At 41.4% G+C, this 15,717-nt stretch overlaps 1 long non-coding RNA gene across 1 annotated transcript; it reads left to right on the top strand.

Moving 5' to 3' along the window:
• The first annotated feature begins 11,347 nt into the window (after positions 1–11,347).
• Positions 11,348–14,673, top strand: LOC309342551. The gene is made up of 3 exons (XR_014156899.1): positions 11,348–11,420; positions 12,135–12,184; positions 14,217–14,673. It is a non-coding gene; the product is annotated as an uncharacterized lncRNA (long non-coding RNA).
• Positions 14,674–15,717: the final 1,044 nt, after the last annotated feature.

The following is a 15,717-nucleotide window of genomic DNA, read 5'->3' as shown; positions in this document are numbered from 1 at the left end:
GAAAGTATCTAAACCAGGCTCAGATTTTGAGTAATCAAGTGATATGCACACATATGTGAAGCAACTGCTGAGAGCTTAGAAGCTTTAGAACTATGCCAAGGGCATGGGAACTGTAACAATGACCCTTGCTTCAGTCAAACGAGAGCTATACTTTCTGCTTCCGGCATTCACTAGACTATCAAACTGCAATTTATGAAATGTCAGTTCCAGTAACAGGAATATACATACATGAATTTAAGATAGAAGGAACATGCAACCTGTACTAAGTCTTCAATCAACTGTAGTTTGAGTCACTGCTTTTAGAAAACAGAATCCCTTTAGACTATATAAGCATAATCTCTTCTCCAGTCTGGGTCATGCATTGCCCAGTTTCATTACTTATGGCAAGATTGGTTTAAGGACAGCTGCTGATTTCCTACTTTCTGAAAAGCAAAATTTAAATTCTGCACTTACATCACTTCATCTTTCAGCTTCAATTCATCTTATTTCCAAGCTGGCAATTTCCTTCCTAAAGGAGACTTTCAAAATTATATCAAATCAGTGAAACAGCATTAGGTCAAGAGGCCTTAAGTTAGAGATCTCAAGGGAGCTTTGAGAATGGTTAAAGGTATGGATGCAGTTTACAGCTTTAACAAAGTAAATTCCTTGAAGTTGTAATGAGGTTATGTTGGATAATACAAGGTGAGGGAGGAAGAGGTCATTCAAAACATTATTTCCTAATACTTTGAAGGCTGTGGTGCAAATTAAAATAATAAATCATTCATTGACAGGGAGCAGTTCTAAGGAAAATAGGGTGTAGATTTCAACAAGTTAATACGATGAGTATTTTGAATTTTTTCACTCTGCACAGTGCAATAACAAGTAGGATGGTAATTCTTATTAACTAAAATCCATACTTCCAAAAGGTGCTAATTTCATTCTACCAGATTGAGGCAAGAGGTTCTCTTTTTAAAGAAAACATAGTGCGTAGGGAAATTCTGTCGGTTGCTCACTGGATATATTAGAACTTGCAAGGGATTTGGGAGAAAATGCAAGGAAAATGCAACAAAATATAATTCTGCAAACCCCATACTCATACTCATAGCATACTCAATCATCACAGCATGCTGCTTAACCATAGGGGCAGGAAAGGAATTGAATGCTGGATGGAATGGGGTAGAAAACTGCTCAGACTCAGCTTTCTAGGTATAACACAAGTGGAAGTGGGGACGATGAATCACAAATCCCCAGGATGCCTTGGAGGTATTTTGGGTTTGGCAAAGGTGAAGCGAGATCCCTATGAGGCAGCCCAAGTCAAAGCTGGGGCCTCTAAACTGCTCTTTGAAAGTAATGTCTCTAAGACTACCAAAATGCCAGGGTGGGATGATGGGGGGAAGTGAGAGCAGGCACCAGAATGGAGACAGCGCATGGATGGAAGAGCTCTGTTGAGATTTACAGGTTTAGCTTGTCGCCAGAGGGAATTGTTTTATCAGTGCTCACTGATCCCAAGGCTTTGGTGAAGGGAGCTGCTTTGAAAGAGCAAAACCTATGTATTAAAGCTTATGTAAGAGTCCAGGATGGGGAGGAGGTGCAGAGGGAGGGCCCTGGAGTGACTTGCAAGCTTGTAATCAAAGGGGATTGTTTCCCTTTCTACTTTCCACTCTAAAATCAGCTTTATAGTGTATATCACAAAACCCCCTGAAACTATTTGTTTGCAGTTTGGCAGGTTTCTTACCTCTCTTGTGTGAGTAGTTTTCAGACCAATTGCAAAGAGGGCAAATGATTCCCATCCTAAACACGTAGCCACTGCCCTGGCAGCAAAACCACTGCATCCATCCTTCTGACATTTGCAGGACTCATGCCTCAGAAGGGGCAACCTTGCTGGCAAATTTAGTCCAGTTCTGCCCAAATATTTTTTAAAAAATTATACACAGATCTTTTTTTGGGGAGGGGGAACGGGTTACATTTTAGATGTGTCCATCACAAAGCCTCTAGATCTATTTGTTTGTAATTCTGCAGGCTGTATCCATTCCAGAGGGGCAACTATGCCAGCAGATTTCATCCACGTCTGTCAGAAAAAAAGTTTTCACCATTTTTAAAAATTTCCTAATGGTGAATGGAAGTGGGGAAATGAAGTACATTGGGACCCTGAGCCAATTTGGCCAGCTTCCAGATTGGTCTGGGCCAAATTGGGCCATTTACAAAGCAGGAAATCAGGGTCTAGGTGAAGTGTGTGTGTGTGTGTGTGTGTGTGTGTGTGTGTGTGTGTGTGTCCAAGATTAAAAATGCAATATACGTAGATATTAAGAAAAAACACGTGTAAACCAGTGCTGCTTGCCAAATTACATATTTAGGGTTATGCTTTTCTTCTTTGAAGGTCTCCCTCCGTCTCAGTCCTCTCTTCAGGCCTTTGTCCCAGTCTGACAGATTTCAAGCCAGAGCGGGCCTTGGGGCACAATTCTGCAATAATTTGACAGGCTCAATGTATATTTATTTCCCACATCCAGATGTTCCACTGACCTACCATCCCCTTCAGCTTTCTCTGAAGCTCAGCAGTCAAATTCACTGACATGGTCTGGTTGTTATGTGCCACTCTGGTGACACAAGGCAGCCGTAAATAGTGCCAACCACTCAGTTAAGTAGAATTTATAGCTGATATGCTGGACCAGAGTGGTTCAAAAGTTGCCCTGGTCTACCTGCCCTTATGCTTTTCATTAAACCAGCCCAAAGACCAACAGCATTATTAGCTTGTAGAGAGAATCTTGGCCTTTAGAGTATACCTCAATCTGTAGCCGGTTTTATGGGAATGGATTTATAGTCTCCTGTTGTTGTGGCATCGGTGAAATCATTTCCGTACCTCAGAATCTCTCGTTTTATGACAAATAATATGCATAAATTGATAGACAAATTCATGACTCTCTGTCTTTGGGAAAATGCCCCAGTGTATCACTTGGCAGGTCTTTGAAATTTATTACAGGCACGTTAAAGTATATGCAAAACTCTCAAAGGGAAATGTATTCTTTCCATGAAAAATCTAACAGCAAATCCTAAAGGTGGGTTAATCAGTTTTATTCAGCTTTCAGTTTGTGACAATGTGTAATCTAACTAAAAGGAAAAAAAATACTTTTATGACTGTATCTTCTGATATAATCCCCTACAATTTTTGTTTTTGTTTTTCTCCTTCTTTTATACTTGAACCAAATACATATTTATATGCCAGTAAAATGAATATAATAGAATTTTCTGCAGTGATGGGAAAATAAGATAATCCATATTCTAATGCAAATGCCAGAATTTAGGGGCGAGTTGATGCCGACACGTTCATCAGACAATAACTCCCTCTCCGAGTTACGACTTGCAAGTACAAAAGAGTCGCCCGAGATCAAATGCCGGAGACAGAACTTTTGCAGCTCGTGTCACCCCAAACAAAAGACTTTTCAGCAAAGATAGTTCACTCGTTTGGCCTCATGGAAAGATTCAAAACGATCCAGAAAATGCAGGTGGTGCAGTTCCTGCAAGAATATACCATCTCCTATTACAGGTGGGTGATAAAATATTTAAGAATGTTCCTCAAGGTCAAAAAAACCCAAAAAACCCTGAACGCAATTACAGACATTTCTAATCATATGGGTTTCCCCAACATGCAAGCTTTCCACATGCAAGGGCTTTTCAGTTGGGGGTGTGCTAAACATGTAATTCCACCCCCATCTGCAATCCAAAGTGGTAGCCGATATCTTCACATGAATCAGTCAGTGGTAGCCGATATCTTCACATGAATCCCATCTCTTTTGGAGTCTTGTAGCCCAAGAGACAGAGAGGGAGGGAGAGGATAGGTGCTCATAAAATGGAGTGTCTGGTATCTATGAAGGTGGCTGATACTAAACTGCCTTTAAGTTTTATTTTTCTTCCCCAGGCGTATTGGAAATGAAGGCTATTGCAAATGCAGTGTGAAGTTTTAAGAGTATGGGACCAACCCTGCAACCAATAAGTGAAACTTTTTCATCACCATCTCTCTCTCTCTGCCGATTGAAGTCTATATAATTAGCTACCATATGACCAATTATTTTAACTTAATCAAAGAATGCTTTTCTGTATTCCTTGGTTGTCTTAATACATCTTACTATCACTATCATATTATTTATACATTTTATTAGATGAATATGTCTCTTGGGGTTCAAACAATTGATCATTTTTATTCAACAAACCTGTCTCTTTTACTTCCTCTAAAGATGGATTATACTTAATGGAAACATTATGTTAAAATGGAGCATGCGAGAAATCTATAATGCCCTCTGTGTTAAACCAGGAGGGAGGTAATGAACTGCCAGATGTATCTGGAAACTTACTTTTCATGTTTAAGGTGTTAAAAAGTTTTACTGTAATCAATCTACTGAGTTACAGATGATTAATTACAGCGTCAGTAAATTTTGTTGTTATTTAGTGAGGATGTATAAATTAATAGTAGCAACTAGCCAGATTTTGTAATGCAATTTATGGCTCTTGACAATTAAAAAGCATATGCAATTACAAGAAAATGGCAACAGTAAATGGAAATATATTCCAGTTGTTTAATTAAAATCATAAATACACGGAGGAGCCATAATCCTTTTGATTTTTCAAATTTTCAAGGCTTATGTGGACTTGCACTGAAAAGAATGGGGTCCAGAATCCCAATATGACCACTTAGCAATTTTGAAGAGAGGAACAACACATAGCTTTCTCCTTCAGAAAAAAAAACACCAAAATGTCCTGACTTGCTTTGGGCCTCAAGCAGCTATATGAGCAAAGATAAAGCAGACCCAACACCTTTCATTGCCCTGAAGAAAAACCAAGATGGCAGCCTCCATCCCATTCTATGCACAAAAGCTTGGTGGCCTCGTAGTTCTCTGACTTTGATGCTGATAACATGACATGGTCCTCCACTATAGTCAAGGGTGCTGAGGTGGAGGTGGTATCTGAGGAGCTGAAGGAAGGAATAAATAGGAGAGGTTTAGTAGATTGACAGAAGTTGGCTTTTAGCAGCCATCAGCTACCACTCATTGTACCACTTTGGAATGCAAATGGAGGGGGGATTACATGTTTCAGACATCTAGAAATTCCAGTGTTTGAAACACCTGAAGTTGCTGAAGGAAGATGAAATCCACAGAAGATGAATGACTTTCCTATCGTTTCTTTAGCCATTGACAGTAATGCATTAATATAGCTTAGTAAGGTCTAAGCCAGGGATGGGGAACCTGTGGCCCTCCAGATATTCTTGGACTCCCAACTTCCATCAACCCCATGTCATGGCCCATTTCAGATAAGGAAGGCATACATCTGATATTTAACTCTTTATTGACAAGAGAAACACAGCAGCTTCTACAGTGCTCTGAATGCACAAGCATATAACCTCTAGCTTCTAGGCACCTGTCCACAGGTCTGAGCCCCAGGGAGCAATTGTAGCAACAGTGGGGCTCCACTCCTCCTTCTTCTGATGGGTTGCATGCCAGGAACCTGAAAATTCTCCAACATGGAAGTCATCACTGCTCTTCTCTTTCCAAGCCCCTCCTAGTTCTAGAAGCCAGAGGGGAGGTGGGGATTCTACTGACCTGTCCCTGCTTCCTCTGCCACACCCTAGCCCAGTGATCTGGAATGATGGGAGACATAGCTCAACAACATCCTGAGGGCCACAGGTTACTCATCTGTGGTTTCTGTTCATAACCATACCACCAAGCTCCAAAGGGGGTCAATAAAAACAGGTTCCTCCTGGGGTTTTTTTGAGAGATTTCTACAAAACCACAGGCCGCTTTAAAAATAACAGCAAGCAGCCTTCCATCCATTTGAAAACCAAGGCAGTGCACACTCCTATTCAAGCAGTGTGATTTATTGCCCCCGGTAAATTATATATCACCGTTCTGAATATGAAGAATGAGAATAGTAACAAACAAATCCTACAGAGTGACCTCAAATTGACAGGAGAACACTGCCTGTGGATTTCGGTATGCATTTGGAAATTGCTTTCCATGACAAGCATTTGAGCCAGGTGCTGTAAATTTTAGAAGACAAAAGCTCTGACTTGCACTTTGACACTTGACTTGGAACTGGATTCTGCAATCCAAGCTAGCCTTTGTGGAAACCTGAATTATGTACAATGGGGTTTTTTAAAAAATAAACCAAACAAACATGGACAAGTTTGGAAGTAAAAGGAAAGCGATGTGATGCCTTAAGCATCTACAAAGGATTGATTGCAAGAAACAGTGAAATCAGAGATATCTCTTTAAAAGAAAAAAGAAAAAAGAAAAACCAGTGGCAGTGAAGCTAGGCTGATCGGGGCCTGGTGAATGCATGAATGAGAACTACATATATTCTACCTTAGGTACACCTCACTTTTCATCTCAAGATTAGTGCATACACATATATCTTTCCTCCCAATAATAAAATAATAATTTATGTACCACTCGCATGCCAAAATGGTTTCTAAGCAGTTTAAAATCAGTTATAACATCAAAAAAATCCACACATAATTAAAATACATAATAAAACCATTCCATGGACACATTAAAAACTTCAAAGATTAAAATATACACTAAAACAAGCCATCTGAAAAGCTTAACAAGTAAAGCAGCAATTTAAATTATTAGATCAGGAAGTTTAGGTTCAGAGGCATGCTTCCCTGGACAGGTGTGTCTTCACAATCAGCTTGTTAGGTAGGTTAGATTGGAGTGATCCCAAGGCCATCCAAAATGGGAATCTGGATCTTAGTCTCCCAGGTTCTGTCTTTCAATATGCTGCTGTTTTGGAAGATGAGACAGCCATGCCTTCACTTCTCCCCCCTCAGCCCTTCCTTCACAACTTTAATCCCAGTCTACCTGTATGCACACATATACACTCTCTGCCTGCCAGGTGACCATACCTGATGAACAAGAGGACAGAGTTCCTATACCTTTAACAGTCATGTAGAATACCAGCAGGTATAGTCAGCTGCTACTTCCCCCTAGTTTGTGGTTGGTGATTGGAAACAAGAGGAGCTGCCTACGATAGAAGATTTGAGAACCAAAATGATGGAATATGTGGAACTGGACAGAATGACAGGAAGGATTCGGAATCGACGAGATCAAAGATTTACAGAAGATTGGGAGAAGTTTATTCAATATTTGCAAAAACTAAGTGATAACCAGATTACGTTTGTAAGTTTTAAGGAAGCTCTGTGATGTGAAAATCTAATAATAAGTATAAACAATGAAATTGAAGCTACCAGAATAAATAACAATATGTAGGATTGTGTTAAAAGTTACAAAATGAAGGAAGTTCAGACAAATTGAGGGAAGTAAAAAAAATGGAATTAAGAGGTAATTAAGAAGTTTGAATGTACAACTTTGTTTTCTTTTTTGTATTTGTAAACCAATAAAAATATTTTTTTAAAAAAAAAGGAAATAAATTGCTCTGAAAAAAAAAAAATAGTTTGTGGTTGGTGACATCTTGACTTCGCAAGGACAAGCCGCAGGTGAATTGCTCTTAGTACATATAATCTCCTTCCAATGAGCCTGTTATTGACAGCATTTACCACAAACAAATTTCATTTAATTCAATTAACAAGAAATACCACAAATTCCAACAATAAAAGCCTCTTTCCCCCACATCCCTTCATTTCTGAAAGGTCACATAAGTTTCTCATTAAGGCATCTTTCACAGCAAAACCAAGAACTTTAATAATAAAAAAGAAGTCTGTTAGCTTTTTACTGTTGTGTCTCTCCTTTTACAACATACACATTCACTCACTTAAAGCAGCAAATCACTCTAATTGCTTCTGCTGCCATTGAAGGGTAGTTCCCCCCCCCGCCCCCCGCTCTCCTCAAAGCTGATTCCAGCATTTTTTGATGGTGCACTGTATAAGATTTTATTGACCAACAAAGAAACATCATGAAATACATTTCCATCTCCCTAATATTGATTTAAGTCAAGCCCGGTAATCATATAAAAGCAAAGTTTTTATAGCCTGCCAGAACAAGAAACTGAAATGCCGAGCTAAAAACAATTGTTTTGGAGAGAAGCAAACTTCTTCTTGTCCAAATGGCAAGTTAAACTCAAAGAAGAATGTTTGCAAACTTTTGATAGCACAAGCCTCTGCTTTTATATATTTTCAAATCAAATTGCAAGCACGCGGCACACTTAACGCTGGAAAAGGTTGAATGGAGAGCAAAAATATAGTCTGAAGGGAAGGTGCATGAAACTACTGCCTTGCTGAAGCTAAGTCACAAGAGACTAGGGCCCTGCAGGACCTGACATCTTTCCGCAGGGCCTGCAAGACAGAGCTGTTCCACCAGGCCTTTGGTCAGGGCGCAGCCTGACTCCCTCCTCTGGCAATCTGCACAGAATTTTGCTTAACGGTTGCCATCAATTTGATTTTAATTAATTTTTAGAATGAAATGTTTCTAGAATGTTGTATTATTTGATTGTTGTTAGCCGCCCTGAGCCCGGCTTTGGCTGGGGAGGGCGGGATATAAATAAAATTTATTATTATTATTATTCTGGTCTGGTCAGTAACTGGATGGGAGACCACCTGAGTGTTCCATTGGGTTTCAGGATAGAAGAAAGGTCAGATGTCAATAATTTATCAATCCCATGCAGAGAGGCAATAGGTGGAGATTCCACTTAGCTATCAATGCTAATAGATGTTGATAGACATACCCTGTATAACCCCTGTTTCAGGGCAGGCAACAAGATGGGCTTCTCTGTGCATCTGCCAAGAGCCACACCTAACAGGCCAGGCCCTTGCTAAGTGGCAGAGCTCTATGAAACTGCCCTTTCCCTTTCCTATTGCTGTTTGCCTCTGCCACCACTGACTAGGGTGGAACAAAGAGTAGTAGATGCTGCCATATAGAACACAGGGACTTTTTTGAGGCACACCATTGGTCCACCTAGGTCAGTATGGTCTGCCCTGACTAGCAACAGTTCTCTAGGGCTTCTCACAGGGTTCTTTTCCAGTCCTACCTGGAGATGCTGGGGATCGAACCTGAGACCTTTTGGGTGCAAAGCAGGTGCTCTACCACTGAGCTACAGCCTTTCCCCCAAGCCATGGCTTTGTTCTCATAGAATGGGACCAGAGGGGGAGGCTGAGCAGCAAGGAGGGCATTTTGCCTGAGCCATCAAAGTGAATGGGGCTAGTATGCCTGCCAAACACTTATTTTGTCTTTCTCCTTTATATTGCCTAACACATAAGGAGAGCCTTTAGCAGCAACCACAAATGTCTCATACCTTGCTGGCACTTTTCCAGCTGAAGGTTGACTTAACCACCATATCTGAATTAATGAAAATAATCTCTGCATTGTTTCTGACACTAGAGATTAATATAATTCCATCCAAAGGCCTCTTGATCTGCTAAACCTTTTTATTATAACTTTGAATAGAAGTTCTCGTTCTTCATCCGCTCCTCTTCTTTTGGTCTTGTCTTGATTTGTTTTTATTATTATTATTCATTTCTTGAAAAGAGATTTTTAGGGGAACAACTTGTATAGAGCCTATATTTGGACATTATATAATGAATTCTGGAATTTGCTAATTACAAATCATCCCTTCCATTGTCCTTTCCCATACAAACGTGTCTGTCTGACTTCATCCCTACAGCATTAGCTATGAAATGTTATCTATCTTTTGCACCGTCTTTGTTGCAATCTGTATTTGACACCCATTGATGTTTGATTTTCATGTTTCACACTTGACAGTATGTTATGGTCGACATGCAATGATATTTGGTATTGGCTGTAAGGAAAGTGGATGTGTGGTGGTGTATCATAGTGGTTGTCAGTTTTTCAGCCTTCAGAGAACGCTTTCCATCCTGGTGGGTTTGTCAAGGAACACCTGTGCATTGCAGAAGATTCTAGGGCATCTTCTTAGATGCACACTTCATTGGTCTTCACAATTAGCCACTGTGAACTGAAAGTGCCACATTCCCCCAAGGCTGAACATTGCAGAGACATATTTTATCTAGCAAAGGTGGCATCCAATGATGATTAATATTGGGCAGATGACAGCTTATAAGATTTCAATATTTGCAGCCTGCCAAGCAAGCAAGAGAAGCCAACAAGGGTCTGATTGTAAGGTTTTCAAAAAACTCACATACAAAATGCTGGTTTTAACTTTGAGTGTAACATTGCTCATTCAAATGAAGAATTTGGAATATTCGTTTCCGTTCTAATTTCAAGCACTGTCTGGATACCCCGAAGGTAGAGATGGGTGGATCTAGCCTTTCAGTTTGCCAGGCTTTCCAATCTTAACTTCAGTTTGCTCTATTTGTGCATCAATTTACAATTAAATAATAATAATCACAAAAACTTTAAAATGTGGGTTTCTCCTGAGCAGTTTTGTACACATTTTGGTTGCTTTAGGAACCATTGACTATGGTGTCCTTCTCAAATGACTCAGTGGGGTGGGTGTTGCAGTTAATGCACTAGGAGTGGTTCCACTCCTTTCTGCAAAGTTGCTACCAGGAGACTGTATTAGGAGACTGTTGCCTGGATCCATAGCCAAGAACTTACTTGGTCTCCTGTGCTATTCAGTGTCTATATGGGAGCCAGTCAGCCAGGGATTTGGAGCCCAGTGTCATCAGTATGCCGATAACACACAACTCTGTCTCTCCATTCCATTTGAATCAGGAGAGGCTGTGAAGGCATTGGACCAGTGCCTGGAAGCAGTAATGGACTGGATGAGGGCCAATAAACTGAAGCTGAATTGATAAGATGGAGGTGCCAGGGGTGGCCATTTCTCATGTCTGGAAATTAGGATAATGACCTGCTCTGGGAGACATTGCATTTCCCATGAAGAAGAAGCTGGTTGTCTTAATGAGTACTCCATGATACAAATCTATCATTGGAGCCCCAAGCAACTTCTGTGGCTGTGAGTTCTTCTGCCCAGCTTAGGCCTCTGCAGTCCACTCTAGTGACCTCCTATCTGGGCTTCATGAGCTGCCCTTGAAGATAGTCTGAAATATGTACCAAGTGCCATCCTGAGGTCCTTTGGGGAGAAAGGCGGGATAGACATTGCTAAATAAATGGTGCAGAATGTGGCTGCAAGGTTGGTGAGTAGGGCAGTCAAATAGGACCACGTTTCAACAATGCTAAAAGCAATGAACTGGCTGCCAGTGAACTGCCACCCTTAATTCAAGGTGTCAGCGCTAGCATACAAAGTCCTAAATGGCTTCAGACGAAAGTGATTTAAAGATTACCACACCCAGTATCACCCATTTCAGGTGCTTAGCAGGGGAGACCCTGTTCATCAGCAGTGGCAAACAGGATCTGGCAAGCAGGCTGTCCTATGTCCCATGAGCCAAGTTTGACTGGTGGGTGGAGCCAATGAACTATCAATCACCTGACATCACAATGACTTCAGACGACTGATTTTTAACTAAGCGGTTTGAAATCAGACCATGTTGACACAACACCCATATCACAAATGATCAGCTGAAGGTAAAAAAATCAAAAACCCAACTCTAAATAATATACACATAGTTTCAAGCAGTAATATACACATTTTTGCCAGCATTTTTGTAAGTTATTTCCACTAACTTTTTTTTTATTTGTTTGATTTTTTGTCAACACTTTCCCTTGATATAAGCGTTTTGCTACACATACTTGTTGGAGAAGTCCATCACAGAATTCGGAGAAGTGCAAATTTCACAGGCTATCTATAGTTTAGTTTGTTTATTGGTTCGGGAAGTTCGAATTAAGTAGGTTCGCATTCAAATGCAGATTGAATACTTTTATCTCTTAGCCCATCTTAAAGTAACCATTGACAAGTCCTGGATCCAAATGAATTTTAATCTTCAAGGCCTCTTGAATCTTCCCAGGCAAATACTTTAAGATGTTTCCCCAATACCATCACCACTATTATAATCTCAGATTAATAGCTTTCAGCAGCTTCATTTATTTACTGGCACAGAATATCAATGAGAATCCATAGTGTAGGGGATAGAAGCCTGCTTCCACTGAGTTGTGCGGAATACACTCTGGGAAGATCTCGCATTGAACTTTCTGTCACTCTTGCAAGGGAAGGCACAAAAGAAAATGTCTTGCATGTTAATCATTTTTGAAGCCTTGTAATTGTTTTCTGATGAAAGCTGGAGCTGGTGTGATAGTTCTCCAAAGACAGTAAATGACTTTTTCCTATTGTCTTCTTCACAGGCGTGAAGCACAGAGAAAAGAGCACTGAATTTCCCATAAGAGCACTAAAGGTGAAATTTATACTTGCACAGAGTCCTGTGTATCACTTAAATGACACTTAAAGCACATATTAAAGGATAAATCCTGCCTTCACCTCCTCCCAACAGCAGTCAGGAATCTCAGGCTGTAGAGCTAATAGGTTTCAGCTGCACCAGCACAAGGAGTCTGGGGAGACATTGTTGGCATTGACAAAACTCTGTGAAACTACACTATAGGTGGACATAATATCAGTGGCGGCTGGTGCCCACTGGAACTTACAGGGCAAAAATCAGAGAGGCCAACAGTAAATAAAGCCAGAGTCAACTAATCCTAGTTTTGTCCCCATCCACCTCACTGTTGTTCAACAGGGGGGCAAAACTGTATCTAAGCAGGAGGAAGGTAATAGACAAGCAGGGACACTCCATGGACTGGATGTAAGTAAGAAGGCAGGCAGGTGGGAACCAGCTGAGGACAGACTCCTATATGCCCTGCCGGGCCAGCCTCTACTGCATATATTACAGACCTTGGAAGGAGATGGAAGATTTGTTTGAAAATGTAATGTCCAAGTCTACAGGGCTCTGTAATATACGCAGTGGAGGCTGGTCCATTAGGGGGTCTGTTCCTGCACTCATCTAGGTTTAAAGATGTTGCAGAGACTCATTTCCTAGCTCTGTTGCCATTGCACAGATGGTGGTGGTGAAGAGGAGACCTCCATTCCTTCTTTCCTTCTTCCTTCCCGTTTGCTTCCACCAGAGCACGCAGAGCAAGTAAATGAGTAGGAGAGAAGGATAAGTGGATCTGGAGGGTCATTAGTGGGTAGGAGTTAAGGTGTATGTGCAAGATGGATGGAAGAGGGGTCAGAGGCTAACAGGTCGAGATGATTCCTCTATTAAGTGCTGAGCCAAACGTTCTACAATGAGAACTGAAAATAGGGAGTACTTTGGAAGGTGAAAGGTACTGGCGGAGGAAGAGGAGTGTGGGGGGAGCAAACCCCCAGGATGTGCGCCACGGCCCTGGGACACACACCAGTCCGCCCCGGCCTGCTCTCCGCCCCCGGTGCCCGAACATGAAGCTCCACCATTGGTGAAAGGGATGAGACTAAAGTGTGCTACCTTTTCCCTGTCTGTTCCATATTCACCACCTGTTCAATGCAGCAGTGTTTTTGTTGTTGTTTATGTTTAGGACCCAGAATGCCCCATGAAAAGCACTGTGGCATCCATGTTGCATCATTCCTGGGTGGAATTAGCTGAATTTAAAAGTGGGAAAATGAGAAATTGACAAATTCACCCATCGCTAAATTTGGTGGTTCACAAAGGGCCAACAAGACAAACCAATACAGTGGCATTGGAACAAGGTCTCCTAAATGCAAATAGGAACATTCCTGTGGAGAGAGAGAAATAGGAACATGCCTGGGTATACAGTGTGACAGGGCCGTAATCCTGTTTTGATACTCTCAGTACATTCAGCAATATGGTTTTATTCTGGTCCTATTTTTATAGCATTTTCTAGAATAAGCACCATTAATGCAGCTCTGGTTCAGAAGTAGTATATGGGCAATATTCCCAGACTGTAGAAAGAAAATGAAATTTGGGCTCATTATTACTATTATTAGTTTATTTTATTATTATTCCCTACGAAGGAAGTGTAATCAGATGAGATGGCACATTCACCATCCAAAGCAAAAGCATTTTGATCTACCCAGGCAATGTATTTGATAGCAATGGCAGGACAAAAAAGGAACAATGACATTGGGTATGTGTGTGGATGTGTTGCGGTACAGAAGAACTAAGAGGTTAACTGACTGAAGCTCAAAAGGCTGCTATAAATACAGAGAGCTACACTGCCAGGTTCCGAAGGGAACCTTATTTAATATCTGATGGAAAGAGTGAATTCTGTGAGTTGTCAGAGGAGATGAAATGGGAAAAAGTGAAAGTCAAGATCCCTTTTATGACAAGCAGGTGGAAAGGGCTGGGGAGCTGGACATATGAATTTCTCAGGTGTCTGTTGAGGTTTTGTTGTCATTTTTTGGTCTGAGCACAAAGTACATTTCCTCCTTCACCACAGAGTGATCACACAACCGGCTCCCACCCACCTGAGACTGAAAGAAGAGGGACAGATTTCAGAAACGAAAAAGGAGATTTCCTGACACTCCTGAGATTTAGCAACTTGCACTTGTATAAATTTAAAACTGGCTTTGGCCCTTATCTTGCCCCTCTTTCACAAACTTGAGTTGAGCACCCCTTCCTTCCCTTCCCATCTCTCCACCCCTCCTCAGCAGGTGTCGTTTGTGGGAAATCCAGGAGGGTTTCAACCAGTTTGCCCCTTTTGGGCAAAAACACCCCTCATATTTATAGGGAAGGTGGCTCTGCCAGCAACCAGTGTAAAAATTATTCAGAAGAGTACCAAGATAGAAAAGACTTTGTTGCTGATAAGCTAAGCAACTGAGGATTTCAAGTGTGAACTTTAAGCCTGTCTCGCAAGATGAAAAGATTAGAAGCTTCCATTTCGTAGTCCGTTACTCCTCCCTGGCTGCCCTGGATCAACAGGTGACACGATAGGAAAATGTACTGCACCCCGACAATGAGCACAGGATCAGCCACTTCCGCAGCTCTGCTCAGCAGCCACTCAGCCAGAATCAGCTAATACCTTAGATAAGGATTGTGTCTGGAGCAACAGCAACATAGGGAACAGTCAAGGACTCTCTTTTGCACACGCTCTCTCTCTAACTATTGTGCTACATGATGGAGCTGTCCCCCACAACACACAATATATCCTCATTTTCCTTCAGATTTAAGCAGCTCAAGATTTAAGGGAAATGGAGCAAATACAAAACCAGTCTTAGAGAAAATGCTTGATAACTGTTCAAAATCAGGTTTTTCCCAAGGAAGCAATTTACCCAGGAAGGTGGTGAGAAATTCACAACTGTTCTGGACAGTCAGAACAGTTCGCCCAAAGCAGTAGTCAATCATTCCAGAAGATTTACGAACTGGCGCCCTGCACAGTGTGCACCAATTTCCAAATGACTTTGGTTTGTCCTAAAAATGAAACCATTTCCCTCCCATAGATGACACATTTTGGCAGTACTGTTGGGGTTCATGAGGGTCCAAATGAAGACAATGGGACAGGAGCACATGATGCAACACTTTGTGGATCCTTCTTCAGATGACTGAGGACAATAAACACATAATCCGAATGACCTGGACATTAACCAGGTGATCCTTGTTGACCTCCATAGGTTTCGCATCAAATATCCAAGTTGACCAAGGAAATGGTCTAGCAACCTGATGTTGTGCCATGATTGCTATGGAAATGATCACGTCCAGGATGGGAGACCATGAAATCTGCTCTGAGCTTGCAAAAAACAAAGTACATTAAGTAAAGGTGCTCATAGAACTACTTCCCCATCACGACACAGTGAAAACGTTGTGGAGAATGGACTTCAGGGATGGACCGACAATGAGAGCCACTTATGCATTTCGTGTTACACAAGGAAGCCCAATGATAATGGAGCAGCTAGGGGGGGAGGTAGGAAACCTGTCGCCCCCATGTACTCTTAATGGGAGCC

The sequence above is a fragment of the Podarcis erhardii genome (genome assembly GCF_964252035.2).
Source record: "Podarcis erhardii genome assembly, chromosome: 5".
Classification (NCBI taxonomy): Eukaryota; Metazoa; Chordata; class Lepidosauria; order Squamata; family Lacertidae; genus Podarcis; species Podarcis erhardii.
This window is presented reverse-complemented; position numbering and strand designations above follow the sequence as displayed.